Here is a 16,909-nt window from a genome sequence, read left to right as displayed (position 1 = left end):
CACAAGCTGCAAGCTTCACAATATCACAATCAACTCTTTACAAAGCAACAAACCTTTTTAAATTTTCAAAGAATCAATTGCTGAATAGGAAATTTCAATTCCTTTTAAAATCATTAAGGAACCCTTGATTGGACCACTTTATCTTTCATTTCATAATAATACGGGTGATCAGCCCGTACCGACCTCCATCCGGTCTTTAAGGTACCAATGGCATAATTTCAGCCTTAAACTGGACTAGCCCCGCTAGCGTCTTACTATGACTGGACTAGCCCCGCTAGCGTCTTACGTCCCAATCCAATCCATTAGGAATTCATTTGGAAAACCTTGAGTTGGAGAAAGGTAGGTTTACTAAATTCATTTTATCATTACCAATAATATGAAATCATTCGGACTCTTTCAAGTCGAAACTCATTCTTAAGTTCAATTTCAAGAATTCAAAGTTAAGGGAATGAATCAGGGATAAGCAAAGTTTAATTCTGGGGATCTTGATCAATGATAACATGGTACTCAAGTTAGGGAAATCAAAACCATTTCAAGGATCAATAGAGGATAAGGTAAACAAGGAATGAAGCATCATTACAAGGGGTTCGTAAAGGTACTTATAGGGTTTATAACAGTTCATGGTATAACAAATAATCGGAATAGGAAAAAAGGGGTTACCAAAGGGTTGGATCAATAAGCTTATCAATAACAAATTCATAAGATCAATGACAGGGTATCAATAACAGGGGTACATTACTTTAATAGTTCAATACTCTACTTGGCATGAACAATATCCTCTCTTAACCATTTACACAAGTAAATAGAGTTACTTCCCTGAATTTGCTTTCCTGAAGGTTAAACTGCTGCCACCTAGTAAACCTTTCCATTTCCTAGCCTAAATGCCCTTACGCTCCGAATCTACAATCCAAAACCAAAACCTTAATTAGTTCCTTAACTCACGTTCCCGGAACGCTTAACTTTCCCCTTAAACGTAATACCCTAAGGGTATGCACATATATATATACTCTCACCATATACACATATACGCATATACCAACACTCGCACATCCAAACCAAATAGACTTCGGATCACGTATTGTAATACAAATATGACATATAACATTTAATCCTCGTATATTAAACTCTATACTCGAGTTATCATATCAATACATAATCTCGTATCAAAACAACTCAAAAGCCTTCTTTTTACATCAATTAATTCGAACCAAACAAGCAAATAATCCACATTATTCTTACAAATCTCACATGCATCCACTTTAGCATCAAATCAATCATTTTATAGCCATAAACCATTCGGCTTTAACGCAAATCACTAACTAAAGATCCAGTGATCCTTTTAGACTCTAATCTTGTCAATTATAACCTATATCTTAACATGCAATTCTTATTTCTTTCATATATATCTCCAATTTATCATAGAAACACACAAGCAACACTTTAAGCACATAATCCATCAAAATTTCTATAAATCCAACTTATATCATTCGAATTTCTAAAGAATCATCTCATGCAACACCATAATTTGACATGCAAGTATAGGGATCATTTACACTCTTTAGTTTATACCAAAATTCATCCTTTAAAACCTTTTTCAAAGAAATTTGAAGCAAATTTAATCCCTTAATCCAAAACTCTTTATAAGCTTCAATCAAAATCAAAAACCCATTTTTTAAAAGTAAAAATTCCAACTAAAAACTCTTTTAATCAAAACCAAAGATACTTTGATTCTTAAATCTTAAGAACCCTAAGTAAATGACTACTCCTTTCCTTTTTTACTCAAAAATTCGAACCAACTCTAGCACAAAACCAATCAAGTCACTTGAAACCAACTTAGTGCTTCCATTCATACTATTATATAATAAAAATCATCATTTCCCCTTAATTTTTATAAAAATTCAAACCTAGCAAAGGTTCAAAACCAAAAAAAAAGCCTAAAACATTGACATGCAATAACTTTTAGGGACATGCATATGGATTCTTATGACATGCATACCATTTTAATCATCTAAACAACAATATCACTTACTAATAGACCTTTCATACAATCTTCTAAACATAACACTTCATTTACCAACAACACTTCAAGAAATCATCAAATATCAAACATGCAATTAGTATCTTAGCAAGATCATACTATAGCACTTGGAAAATCACAATTTAAAAGTCCACCGGCTCTCCTTGGATCATGTTTGGTGGTGGTCGAACTTAAGAGTGCCCATAACGGGTCTCCTCTTGAGTTTTAAACCACAAAATCACTTTAAACTTCTCTTGCGATCATATATCAAGAAATCATATTTCCTTGAACACAACCATTATGGCGCCCTCCAAAACCCGGGTCAGAAGTTTGGGGTCCACAACATATACTCGATATATAAACCTGTATATAAAATATTATTTGCAATGACCCTGCTTTACATAACCACGGATCGCAACAGGTTAAAGTATGAACACAAGCCACAACCTTAACTTTTATTACAACGTACCAAATCCCAACTAATTTAATTTACAACTGACATGAAATTATTTTTACAATCTTACTATCTCACTACTGCAATAAGCTCCTGCTAGCTCGATCAATCATAATCTGGAATCCTAGCTCGAACATTGAACTGGGAAACCTCGCTATCAACCGTATCCTTCTTAACTGTAGAATACATAAAAAGATTCGCAAGAGTGAGCTAACTAGCTCAGCAAGTCATATTATCAATAACTGAGGTTAAACAATAATAGACGAGATGATTCAAAGGAATCAAATTTCTTATTAAACAACCAATAGAATTGGACATTCATTTTAAGTTTTTAAAACCAAGGTTAGGCTGCTGATCAGTCACGCACTAACCCCGAGCAAAGCACACAGCATTGCTCTAACTACTGGATCCAAGGCACACATTGGCCTAACTTGACCATCGATATGGTCTGACCACGAATCTGGTACACACAAAGAAAACTATCCAATTCTAAAGCAATTCAATATGATAAACAATAGAATTTAATAAAACCAGATCATAATAAATAACAATAAAACATTTGTATAAAAGCATGGTAAAAATTCATGGTTACCGAAAGGGTATGTCAAAGTACATAAAAGAAGTGGCCTCCAGCCGGTAGGATAATCGGGTATTAGATGAATAGTGTTTTTACAAGGTTTTGGTACTTTGATATCACAAGGTATGGATGAGTATAAAAGTTTTTGTACATTTAAATAATTTTATTCCAGTGTTTGGTATATGATGGTTATATATTTGTGGAATAATATCGTATTTGTGTGGTTTAATATCTGGTAAATCAACAAGAAATGGTTCACAAAGAATAAGGCTTGCGGCTCAAAGATCAAATGATATGGCTCAGGTTCAAGGCTGAAGGATTCAAAGTATTTACAATATAAAACAGAACTATTTTGGGTATTAACAGTATGTCACAAGAGAATATTTGCATTATATTTCGAGAAAGGTTTAGAAGTATTTGCCTTATCATAATCGATTTCAACTTCATTTGTACTTGTCTAATGACCCCATTCAACAATCACTCATCCGCTTCTCCTATGCCCCGCTTCTAAGTTTCGGGTCATAAACGGGCTTTCGGGTATTTAAAATGATTTTTAAAACATTTTTCGGAATTAAAACGGGTCGTTGGATCAATTTCGGAGTAATAAACAGGGTTTGGTTGGCCAAATCTGGCTTCAAAACAATTTTATAATAATTATCGAGCCTTGGAAACAATTTAAAATAATATTTTAAAGCTCGAAACTATGTTTCGGAATTTTTTAAATCAAAATAAATAATTAAATCTAATTAGATAATCAACTAAAATTAATTAATAATTAGTTAAATCAATTAATCAATTAATAATTAAATTAATTGACTAATTAAATAATTAACTATTAATTAAAATTAATTAATTAAATAATTTGGATTGATTTCAGAATAAAAAAAAATAATTTTCAGAGGTAAAAATAATGAATTTTGGAATTAAAATTAAATTTCTGAAAATTAATATAAATAGAAATATAATTTTTGAAATGTTTTAAAACAGAAATCCATTATTTGAAATTTTATAAACTACAGGATATTTGGTAAAAGAATATAGAAAGAAGAGTGACCAAACTGTAAGTTTGGCATCACCTTCTTTCTCCCACGATTCCGGTGGCCAGACTCCATGGCTGCCGCCATGGAGCTTTTCCGGCGACTGGTAACTCGCCCAGAATGAGCTCAAACTCACGGGTAACAACCTACTAGCTTCCAGGAGTGTGTATCTGTAATCAGTTTTACCAAAATCACGGCCAAATGGCCATAACGGCGAACCAAAAATCCCGCCGCCGTCGTCGTCGTTTTTCCGGCCACAAACAACCAGTTATCGTCTATTAATTTTATTTATACCATTCGATTGCTTGATCCATGATCTATTCATTCATGCAATCAATTTCAAGAGATAGCCCTCAATAAAGAATCGCCCAAATTCAATCAAGAACATTCAAACTAATTATAAACCCTAACTTCAAATTCTGAGAATCAAACACATATTTGAGCATGTTATTGGACTCCAAATCGATCATACGACATACCAAAATGATCAGGGTAACAAGCTCTACAACATACAATCATCAAATCATTCAAACAATCATCTCTACAAAAATTCATAATTTAAATACCAAGAAATTCGAATATAAATAATTAAATAGAAAATCACCTGATGTTTCTGGGTTGAAATTGATGGAAGATTTGGATTCTAGATTTCAGTAGCTTCATTTTGAATATATGTACGCCAAAATCGGATATCGATAACGCCTTTAAATTTGTGTTTGATTACGAAGAACAAAATATAACTATAGTATTTTCTCTGTAAAAATTCTGTAAAAACTGTTTGCAAATGATTTCCGGTACAAAATAAAATACGGTAGAGGCTATTTATAGTTATGGGGAAATAGTATCCCGTTGGATCATTCCGGATATAAAATGGTACGTTTATTTATAAAAACTGATCCAAACGGTACCGGTTTTCGAGATAATTATCCAAACTAGTACAATTTGTACTGCGGTCTTGGTCTCAGCGCCTGGTTACACGTATTACGAGGTGATAATTGTGATAGTTTATCGAAAATACGAGTTTTATTGATTTACCGAAACGAATATTGTATCAAAAATATTGCGCCGGGACCCGCGCAGGACAAACCGTACGCCGGATCGGAAAAGTCGAAACACGGAAAATGCTCGGAATCTTGCAATTAGGTTAGGAAGGAGTTCTCGGAAGAGTTTCGGGTTCTAAAAAATTAAAAACGGATAACGGTGCTTGGTTCCCATTTTTATAAAATAGATTTTAAATACCCGGAAAAAGATTTTATAAAATCCATATGATTCCTATAAATTCATAAATCGACATAAAAATAATTAGGAAGATATGACAATTATTTATATTTTATTTGGAACATATAAAAATTGAAATACTTAATTAATAACATTTTTAAACATTCAAACACATTCAACACTTAACAAATAATTCATAGAATAGATACTGAATACATATAATAATTATCTATTAACAAAAATAATTCCACGATATATCCCGGATATTACATCCTTCCCCCTTAAAAGGATTCTGTCCTCAGAATCTCCTAAGAAAACAAATGAGGGTACTTTTCTCTTATATTACTTTCTAACTCCCAGGTTGACTCCTCAACCTTTGGGTTTCTCCATAATACTCTTACTAATTTTACCACTTTATTTCTCAATACATTCTCTCTTTCCTCTAGAATCTCTATCAGACTCTCTACATATTACATACCTGAAGTCTGGATTATACTTCTTAAGCATTGATACATGAAAAATATTACGAATGTGCTCCATGTACGGAGGTAACGCTAACTCGAAAGTTATTTTTCCAATGTGCTTTAAAATTTCAAAAGGTCCGACCTATCTTGGGCTCGGTTTTCCTTTCTTCCCAAACCTCGTTAATCCCTTCCATGGTGATACTTTTAAAAATACCAAATTCCCTTCGTCAAATTCCATATCTTCCTTGATTAAGCTGCATACTTCCTTTGACGATCTTGTGCTGCTATCCATCTGTTAGGGCGAAATCACGCACTAATATTCACGCAAGTATACGCGTTCTTAAGTAATATAGAATACTTTCTAGTTCGTTCCCTCAGAGACTCAAACTAATTTATTGTCTAATTTAACTCACTCACCAATGTATGATTACTTCTCAATGTTAAGATAATAACACTTAAAATTGTTGATTAAATATTAACTATAATTAACTACTTAATTAACCACTTAACTAACACTTCAATTTATCAATAATAAAACACTCATGAGATCACAACTTCATTATTACTTCCTTCTATAGCCATAGTTATTACCTTTAGCATGTGAAAGTGATGATATTAATCGAATAACACAAAACTGATAAAAGCCAACTTTCATTGTACTAATACCATTCTACCAAACATCCACAATTAAGATAGAAATTGAATAGTCATCAATTATTTTGAGTTCCTATATGTCTACAGAAATTGACAACACAACGATTTAAGCACAAGTTATTCCTTTTGATTACATAGGGCAAATAAAACTGTTAGAGTTACCCACTAATCATGCACAACGTACATGAACCTATGCTAGCATGGCAAGTTCTAAATCTCAAGATCCACCGTCGCTTCACAAGAGATTAACACCCTATCTTATATGTTCGCGACGCACATAAGATGAATACGCACAACCAATACTAGATATCATGCAATCATCACACACTAAAGTATTAAACAATTAACTAAAGAATTCCATAATAAATCCATTGCAACCCCATGATCACGATTAGCCCATAATAGAACTTATCGCCATCATGGGTTCATATGAAATCATGATAAACGAACACAAGAAAATAACAACTAAACTAATTATATTAAAACAGAGTACGTCACAAGAGTAAATAAGTCAAAGCAAGAAAACTAGCATCCAACGTTACAACGAAACAAGAATCACAAGAATATATGCTTCATCTTCGTTGCTGTGTGCTAAATCGGTCTTCTTCCTTATCTCCTTCGCTTCTTGCAAAACACAATCTAAAACATAATCCCCTCTTAATACTCTGTGAAAAACGTCTCAAATCTACTTATATAATAGTCCCATAAAACTCAGATTACATAGAAGTTGGAAGCCAAACAGAAGTAGAAGTCTAAAACAATATATTATTTTCCCCGACCCTGCGCGGCCGCTCAGCATTTCTGCGCGGGCGCGCAAGGCTGCTGCGCGGCCGCTCAGCATTGCTGCGCGGGCGCGCAGGACCCTACTGGAAAATTTCCAGGTTTGCTCTGTTTCTTCGCCGTAATCTGCCCGTTCTTTTCCTCTCGCAATGGTGAACACATGCCAAGGCTTATTCTTGATGATTCCTTCTCCGAAATGCAACTAATACCCTGAAATGCATAAACACTAGAAAAACGCATCAAACACACAAAATACTTGATTTCAAGACACCAATTTAAGCCATTTTAAGACGTTCTAAGTGGTATAAAATGCCACTTATCACACCCCCAAACTTAAATCGATGTTTGTCCTCAAGCGTCACAGACTCAAAAACAAATAAAAATATGCATGAATGCAATCTATATGAAAATGCAACGATCCCCCTTACTACAATTAACCAACCAAATTGTCACGTCTCAACGAATGCAGTTAGACACTAAAGATCAAGAAACTCATGCAAACGGACATACCGCCAGAAACGTGGTGTGTGCAAATGCTTAACAGATATGCTTCGGAACTAGACCAATTACTATGACTAGACTATCCTCAAGGCAATCCTACAATTATACAAAGAATAAAAATTATAGGCACAAAGTGATTTACAACACTACAAGAACTTTGGAGCTTACTACAGAATCGTGCTTTTTATTTACAACTCAAATGCTTATTTGACAGTGCAATGAGTGAGGTCCACAAAAGACTTATACAATGGTATCCATGTAACGAGCGTTAGGTTAGCGGATCCCAGACTCTAAAAGCCTTAGGTCACTAGGCACAAAGTCTCCTAAGAACTTAATAACTCGAATACCAAAGAGCCCACTCTTGATCAATTACGCAAATTTTTTTTTTTTTTTTAACTCTGAGCAAGTGCGTTTCGCTCCATCTTGCTCAACCCTAGACTACTCGCATAACATGCGAGCCGGCTACTAGCCATTTGACGCCTACCCACAACTAGCAACAAATTCCATTTTTACTCCATTTTTTTTTCTTTTTCATGCCTTTACCACTAAGAACCTATTATCAAATTCTAAGCATAATAAATAGATTATCCTCGAAAATAATCAGATCATAGCAACAATCTAGTCCTTCAGCATTCTCTAAGACTTAGTGACAATACAAGTGCTTCTAGCATGCATATCAACCTACACAACTTAATATCACTTTAATGCTATCACTACACTCGCATCAATATCACAATTCAGTCGATAAATCATTGCAAAAGGGATCATGGTATATGCATGAGCTATATGATATGACAAACAAATAAAGCTATATATAAAAAAACTATAAGGCAAAAATTATGCAACTATATGAACTAACTATCATGAATATGCAACTATATGACACACACAAAATATTCCTTAACTACCACCCCCAAACTTAAAATCTTCACTGTCCCCGGTGAAGGTAGTAGAAAGGAACACAGGGTATACCTACTCGGAGTCATCATCATCATCACCCTCAGTGGATGGAGTATCAGGCGGCGGGTATGCAGAGTCCTCACCAAAAACTGGCCACTGGATATCAACTCCAAGGCCTCGAAAAGCAGTCCCTAACGCAAGAGTGAGCTCCTGAGCAAACCTGCTCTGCGTCTCAAACATGGCATCCATCCGCCGTGAAAGCCTCATATACTGGGCATCACCCATCCCAGCACCCTCCTGAGCTCTCGAAGAACTAGCCTCACCATGCCCTGGCCTGGCCATAGTAGCACCTCGTGCTGGACGCCCTCCTGGAAGATGATAACCCAGCCCATGCTCCTCAGGCTCACCACCGGTCCACTCCTGCATCCCATTCAGAGTGCCAGAATCTATAGGAGCTGCTGGCAACTGCAACTGCTCATGAGCCGGCCAGTTCACTCCTACTGCACGGCATAGCTTTGTAACCGTGGATGCATAAGGGATGTTCATATGCTTTGCTCCCCTCAAAAACTTCAAAATTCCTTGGTAGATAAACTCACCAAGGTCCACATAGTATTCCTCATTCAGAATTCCCCACAACAACTGTGCTCTCTCAACTGTGACCTCGTGTGCATGTGAAGAAGGCAAAATATTAGCACATATAAATGCGTTCCATGCACGGGCATACCTGTTCATGGCGATCGCCGGAAAGTGACGATACTCATTATTGGCTGGACTGCGGTTCCAAATTGTGCCCGGTCGACAGAGAGTCGCACAAATCAAATCCAAGTTAAAATCCTCAGCAGTCTTTTCATTCCAGTTCTCCTCCTCGGGCTTTCTCTCTCGTTGTCCAATCACTCGGCGAATCGCCGCAGGATGATAATCAACCGTCAGCCCCCGAACTACAGAAAACCCATTCTTTTCAGCCTTCGCGTTCGCGTAGAACTCGCGAACAACACTCATCGAACCTGCTTCGGGTGACTCACAAAAAGCTATCCACCCCTTCTCTGCAATCATGGGCAACAACTCACCATCCCTCCCTGATGGTAAAAACCCCCTCTCCTTCAGAATCGGCTTCCCCAACAGCCTAGTGTACTCCTCCTCCACGGCTCTGTCAGTTAACTGAGGCCTTGCAGCAGTACCCCTTGATGAATCAGCAGTAGGAACTGTGCTGCTGTTGTCAATAGTGCGTGCTCTCTTGGGTGCCATTGATTTGTGAATAAAAGTGTGTAAGAACTGATTTTTGATGTTTATGAGAGGGTTTAAGTGTAGGAAGTTGTGGGAGATATGTAGGATAGGTGTATGTATATATAGGGTGTGGAGTAGGTTAAATTAGATTAGGAGTGGGGTTGAGGGATAAAATCATGGGGTAATGGGAAAAGAATTCGTGGGTTTATGGGCTGTAATGGTTTTTTTGTGTTTTTGTTTTTTTTTTTTCTGAACTGTAAAAAAAAAATTTCTGGAACTCGACCCCTGCGCGGCCGCTCTGCATAGCTGCGCGGGCGCGCAGAGGGTCTCTGGAAAAAAAAATTTTCAGCCCCTGTTTTCTGATTTTTTTGTGTTTTTGGATAGGTTATTAACTTCTAAGGGTTCCTGTAACAACAATTCATGGGTTGCCTCCCACGCAGCGCTTCTTTTTCGTCATTAGCTTGACGTTCGTTCCTTTCTCACGTAGTCAACAAAATGGCACTAATCACCTCTCGGTTTGCCATGTCCCCATAGTAGTGCTTCAACCGCTGACCGTTAACCTTGAATGCTTGGTCCGAATCATTCTCAAAAATTTCCACCGCTCCATGTGGAAACACAGTTTTGACAATAAAAGGTCCAGACCACCTTGATTTCAACTTCCCAGGAAAAAGTCGGAGCCGAGAGTTGAATAACAGAACTTGTTGCCCTGGCACAAACAACTTAGGATGTAGCTTCCTATCGTGCCACCTTTTCACCTTTTCCTTATACATTTTGTTATTCTCGTACGCTTGAAGTCGAAATTCATCAAGTTCATTAAGCTGAAGCATTCTTTTCTTCCCAACTGCATCTAAATCCAGGTTCAATTTCTTCAATGCCCAGTAGGCCTTATGCTCAAGCTCCGCCGGTAGATGACATCCCTTACCGTACACCAACTGAAACGGTGACATCCCAAGTGGAGTTTTGTATGCTGTTCTGTAAGCCCAAACAGCTTCATCGAGCTTTAAAGACCAATCCTTCCTTGACGGACAAACAACCTTCTCTAGAATGCGCTTTATCTCTCTGTTAGACACTTCCGCTTGACCATTTGTTTGCGGATGATAGGCAGTAGCTACTCGATGATTCACATTATAACGCTGCATCATAGAAGTGAACTTACGGTTGCAAAAATGCGATCCTTCATCACTTATGATTACCCGAGGTGTTCCAAACCTTGTGAAAATTTGCTTATGAAGAAAATTTAGCACTGCCTTTGCATCATTTGTCGGTAAAGCTTTAACTTCGACCCATTTTGAGACATAATCGACTGCCAGCAAAATGTACTGATTATTGCAAGATGAGATAAAAGGCCCCATGAAATTGATTCCCCATACATCAAAGACCTCGACTTCAAGCATCACATTTAATGGCATCTCATCCTTCCTTGACAAATTTCCCACTCTTTGGCAACGATCACACCTTAAAACAAACTGATGAGCATCCTTGAACAAGATGGGCCAGAAAAAACCTGCTTGCAGAATACGAGCTGCCATTTTCTCACCTCCATAGTGTCCACCATAAACCGTGGAATGGCAGTCTCGTAATATCCCCTCCATCTCACAGAACGGGATACATCTCCTGATGATCTGGTCAGCTCCCTGTCTAAATAAATATGGTTCATCCCACATATACCACTTCACCTCATGCAGAAACTTCTTCTTTTACGCGGATGTCAAATTGGGAGGCATTATATTGCTGACAAGATAGTTTACAATATCTGCAAACCATGGTTCTTCCTCCTGAATTGCAAACAACTGCTCATCCGGAAAAGATTCATTGATTAACGTCCTATCTTGTGAAGTAGAATCGGGATTCTCCAACCTAGAGAGATGGTCAGCTACTTGATTCTCGGTACCTTTTCTATCTTTGATCTCTAACTCAAATTCCTGAAGTAAAAGCACCCAACGAATGAGTCTCGGCTTCGAATCCTTCTTAGAAACCAGATAGCGAATAGCTGCATGATCAGTGAATACTGTCACTTTCGTACCAAGCAGATAAGATCGAAATTTCTCAAAGCCAAAGACTATAGCCAAAAGCTCCTTCTCAGTAGTGGTGTAGTTCAATTGGGCCCCATTTAAAGTCTTACTCGCATAGTAGACCACATGGAATAGATTTTTCTTGCGCTGTCCCAGAACTGCGCCTACCGCATAGTCACTCGCATCACACATCATCTCAAACGGTTCTGTCCAATCTGGTGTTGTAATAACTGGTGCCGTGATCAAACTCTCCTTGAGAGTCTCGAATGCTGCCAAACATTCATCATCAAATTTGAAAGGCACATCTTTCTCAAGTAAATTGCACAACGGCTTAGATATCTTTGAAAAGTCCTTGATGAATCACCGATAAAAACCTGCATGACCGAGAAAACTACGGATTCCTTTCACTGAATTAGGTGGGGGAAGATTTTCAATGACTCCCACCTTGGCCTTGTCCACCTCCAGACCTTTGCTAGAGACCTTATGCCCAAGGATAATGCCTTCACGCACCATAAAATGACATTTCTCCCAATTAAGCACCAAATTAGTTTCCACGCATCTTTTGAGTACGGCGCGCAGATTATTCAAGCATTCATCATATGAGTGTCCAAAGACGGAGAAGTCATCCATGAACACTTCGATGTTATTTCCAATCATGTCAGAGAATATAGCCATCATACATCTCTGAAAGGTGGCCGGGGCGCCACATAACCCAAACAAAACTCTACGAAAAGCAAATGTGCCAAATGGACAAGTGAAGGTAGTCTTTTCCTGATCCTCTGGTGCAATACAAATCTGATTATACCCGGAATACCCATCCAGAAGACAAAAATACTCATGTCCCGCCAATCTGTCAAGCATTTGATCAATGAATGGGAGAGGGAAGTGATCCTTTCTTGTGGCTTTGTTCAATTTTCTATAATCCATGCATACTCTCCATCCTGTAACTGTTCGAGTAGGGATGAGCTCATTCTTTTCATTTACGACCACAGTGATACATCCCTTCTTAGGAACACATTGTACAGGGCTCACCCACGAGCTGTCAGAAATAGGATAAATGATGCCTGCATTTAGCCATTTCAGAATTTCTTTCTTCACCACCTCCTTCATGATTGGGTTCAGTCTTCGCTGCTGTTCCACAGTTGGCTTACTACCTTCCTCTAACAGAATTTTATGCATACAGTATGAAGGACTTATCCCCTTGATGTCTGCTATAGTCCATCCTATAGCCGATTTGAATTCTCTCAAAATCCTTAAGAGCTTGTCTTCCTCACTACCTGAAAGGTCAGCTGAAATAATAACAGGTAACGTAGATGAATCACCTAAAAAGGCATACCTCAAGTGTTCAGGTAATGGTTTGAGCTCTAAGGTAGGCGCTTCCTCTATTGATGGTTTGAGCTTCCCTTCAGCGTTCTTGAGGTCAGAAGTACCAAGAGATTCAAATGGTATATCTAGCTTTCGCTTCCAGGGAGAAGCGTTCAGATATTGTAATTGCTCGTTGCTATCTTCATCATCACTGTCAAATTCCCCCACTAAGGCCTTTTCCAATGCATCAGACATTAGCATGTGATCGAGTTCCGAAGTAACCGCAGAATCAATCACATCCACTTTTAAGCACTCCTCATCTTCTGTAGGGAATTTCATTGCCTTGAATACATTGAAGGTCACATCCTGATCTTGAACCCGCATAGTAAGTTCTCCTTTTTGCACATCTATCAAGGTACGGCCAGTCGCCAAGAAAGGCCTCCCCAAGATTATGGGAATCTTTTTATCTTCCTCAAAATCCAGAATAACAAAATCAGCAGGAAAGAAGAGCTTATCCACCTTGACGAGCACATCCTCAACTATGCCCCTTGGGTAAGTAATGGAACGGTCCACCAATTGTAGCGACATGTATGTGGGTTTTGGATCAGGTAGGTCCAGCTTTTTAAAGATCGACAACGGCATCAGATTAATGCTTGCTCCCAAATCACAAAGGCACTTGTCAAAAGTTAGATTGCCAATGGTGCAAGGAATGGTGAAGCTTCCTGGATCTTTCAGTTTTGGTGGTAACTTTTGTTGCAGAACCGCGTTGCATTCTTCTGTGAGAGCAACGGTTTCAAGGTCATCCAGTTTCACCTTCCTTGAAAGAATAGTCTTCATAAACTTCGCATAACTAGGCATTTGTTCCAGAGCCTCAGCGAAAGGTATATTGATGTGAAGTTTCTTGAACACCTCCAGAAACTTCCCGAACTGTCTATCCAGCTTTTGTTGCTGCAATCTCTTAGGAAAAGGTGGTGGAGGATAGAGCTGTTTCTCCCCTGTATTAGCCTCAGGCAGAGTGTGTTCAACAGTAGTCTTCCTTGGTTCCGCCGCTTTCTCCCTTTGCTTAGATTCTTCATCTCGAACTTCAGCTTCGACTTCTTTTGCCTTTTCAGCATCAGCTACTTTTCCAGACCTTAAGGTAATAGCCTTGACTTGCTCTTTAGCTTCCTTCCTGCCTGGTACTTCCGTGTCACTGGGAAGAGTGCCAGGTTGACGATTGAGCACTGCATTGGCTAATTGACCGATTTGATTTTCCATGGTCTTGATAGAAACCGCCTGACTCTTGCACAACAGCTTAAGTTCCTCAAAATCAGCACTAGTAGGTGCAGCTGCACTTCCCTGTTGAGGATATGATTATCTTGTAGCATACTGCTGTGGTTGCTGGAATCCAGGTGGGTTAAACTGTTTACTCACTCCTTGCTGATATGGTGGCTGAATAGCATTCTGATTATTTCCCCAGCTGAAATTTGGATGATTTCTGTTGTTAGGATGATAGGTCGCTGGCACAGGCTGCTGTTGTCGCTGATAATTATTCACATACTGAACAGATTCGTTGACAAGAGAACACTGATCCGTAGCATGAGAACCTGCACAAAGCTCACAAACCATAGCTATTTGATTAACTCCATACGTAGCCAAAGAATCAACCTTCATTGATAGCGCTTGGAGCTGGGCTGCAATAGTGGTGGCTGCATCAACTTCCAGAATACCTGCTACCTTGTCTGATGTCATCCTCTGAGTTGGCTTTTGATGCTCATTTGCAGCCATCGTCTCAATAAGATTGTACGCCTCAGTATAGCTTTTAGCCCATAAGGCGCCTCCAGCTGCTGCATCGAGCATGGGCCGAGATTGAGCCCCCAAACCATTATAAAAACCAGTGATTACCATCCAATCCAGCATTCCATGATGTGGACATTTTCTCAACATTTCCTTGTAGCGTTCCCAAGCCACGCACATAGATTCTGTAGGTTGCTGCGCAAACTGAGTAAGAGCACTCCTCATAGCAGCAGTCTTTGCCATTGGATAAAACTTCACCAGAAACTTTTGCGCAAGATCTTGCCACGTAGTGATTGACCCAGCTGGTTCAGAATGTAACCAGTCTTTAGCCTTATCCCTCAATGAGAATGGGAAAAGCCTCAACTTGATAGCCTCATCAGTCACGCCATTAAACTTAAAAGTGCTGCAGATCTCGACAAAATTCCTTATGTGCATGTTGGGGTCTTCAGTTGCCGCTCCTCCAAAAGAAACAGAATTCTGCACCATCTGAATAGTGCCCGGCTTGATTTCAAAGGTGTTAGCTTGAATAGCCGGATGAAGGATGCTTGACTGAATGTCATCAATTTTAGGCCGAGAAAAATCCATAAGAGCTGGATCAGCTTGAACAATATGATCTCCCATGTTTACTGGTTCTTTCTGCTCAGTTCCTGAATCCGAATCCTCAAAATCTAACTTCTCCGGTGTATCAAGAACTTCGTCTTTCTCCTCAGCTGTATCTAAGGTCCTCTTGCGAGCACGAGAACGAGTTTGCATAAACGTTTGCTAAAGTACCTGAAACACAACCGAAAAGAGTAATTAACTACTACGTCCTAATCACTGAGTCCTAATGACCAATGATGGTAAGTACATAAACTAAACAAATACGCCGAGTCCCCGGCAGCGGCGCCAAAAACTTGTTAGGGCGAAATCATGCACTAATATTCACGCAAGTATACGCGTTCGCAAGTAATATAGAATACTTTCTAGTTCGTTCCCTCAGAGACTCAAACTAATTTATTGTCTAATTTAACTCACTCACCAATGTATGATTACTTCTCAATGTTAAGATAATAACACTTAAAATTGTTGATTAAATATTAACTATAATTAACTACTTAATTAACCACTTAACTAAAACTTCAATTTATCAATAATAAAACACTCATGAGATCAAAACTTCATTATTACTTCCTTCTATAGCCATAGTTATTACCTTTAGCATGTGACAGTGATGATATTAATCGAATAACACAAAACTGATAAAAGCCAACTTTCATTGTACTAATACCATTCTACCAAACATCCACAATTAAGATAGAAATTGAATAGTCATCAATTATGTTGAGTTCCTATATGTGTACAGAAATTGACAACACAACGATTTAAGCACAAGTTATTCCTTTTGATTACATAGGGCAAATAAAAATGTTAGAGTTACCCACTAATCATGCACAACGTACATGAACCTATGCTAGCATGGCAAGTTCTAAATCTCAAGATCCACCATCGCTTCACAAGAGATTAACACCCTATCTTATATGTTCGCGACGCACATAAGACGAATACGCACAACCAATACTAGATATCATGCAATCATCATACATTAAAGTATTAAACAATTAACTAAAGAATTCCTAATAATCCGTTGCAACCCCCATGATCACGATTAGCCCATAATAGAACTTATCGCCATCATGGTTCATATGAAATCATGATAAACGAACACAAGAAATAACAAACTAAACTAATTATATTAAAACAGAGTACGTCACAAGAGTAATAAGTCAAAGCAAGAAAACTAGCATCCAACGTTACAACGAAACAAGAATCACAAGAAATATATGCTTCTCTTCGTTGCTGTGTTGGCTAAATCGGTATTCTTCTTATCTCCTTCGCTTCTTGCAAAACACAATCTAAAACATAAATCCCCATCTAATTCACTCTGTGAACAATGTCTCTGAATCTCTACTATTATATATAGTCCCATAAAAACTCAGATTACAGTAGAAGT

The 16,909-nt window shown here is 38.2% G+C and overlaps 1 non-coding gene across 1 annotated transcript; it reads left to right on the top strand.

Annotated features, from left to right (window-relative positions):
• Positions 1 to 15,040: 15,040 nt before the first annotated feature.
• On the top strand, positions 15,041 to 15,147 carry LOC141694401 (small nucleolar RNA R71). The gene has a single exon (XR_012563713.1). It is a non-coding gene; the product is annotated as a small nucleolar RNA R71 (small nucleolar RNA).
• The last annotated feature ends 1,762 nt before the right edge of the window (positions 15,148 to 16,909 follow it).

Source organism: Apium graveolens, chromosome 10 (genome assembly GCF_009905375.1).
Source record: "Apium graveolens cultivar Ventura chromosome 10, ASM990537v1, whole genome shotgun sequence".
NCBI lineage: Eukaryota > Viridiplantae > Streptophyta > Magnoliopsida > Apiales > Apiaceae > Apium > Apium graveolens.
The sequence above is the reverse complement of the archived record's forward strand: the minus strand, read 5'-3'. Positions and strand labels throughout refer to the sequence as shown.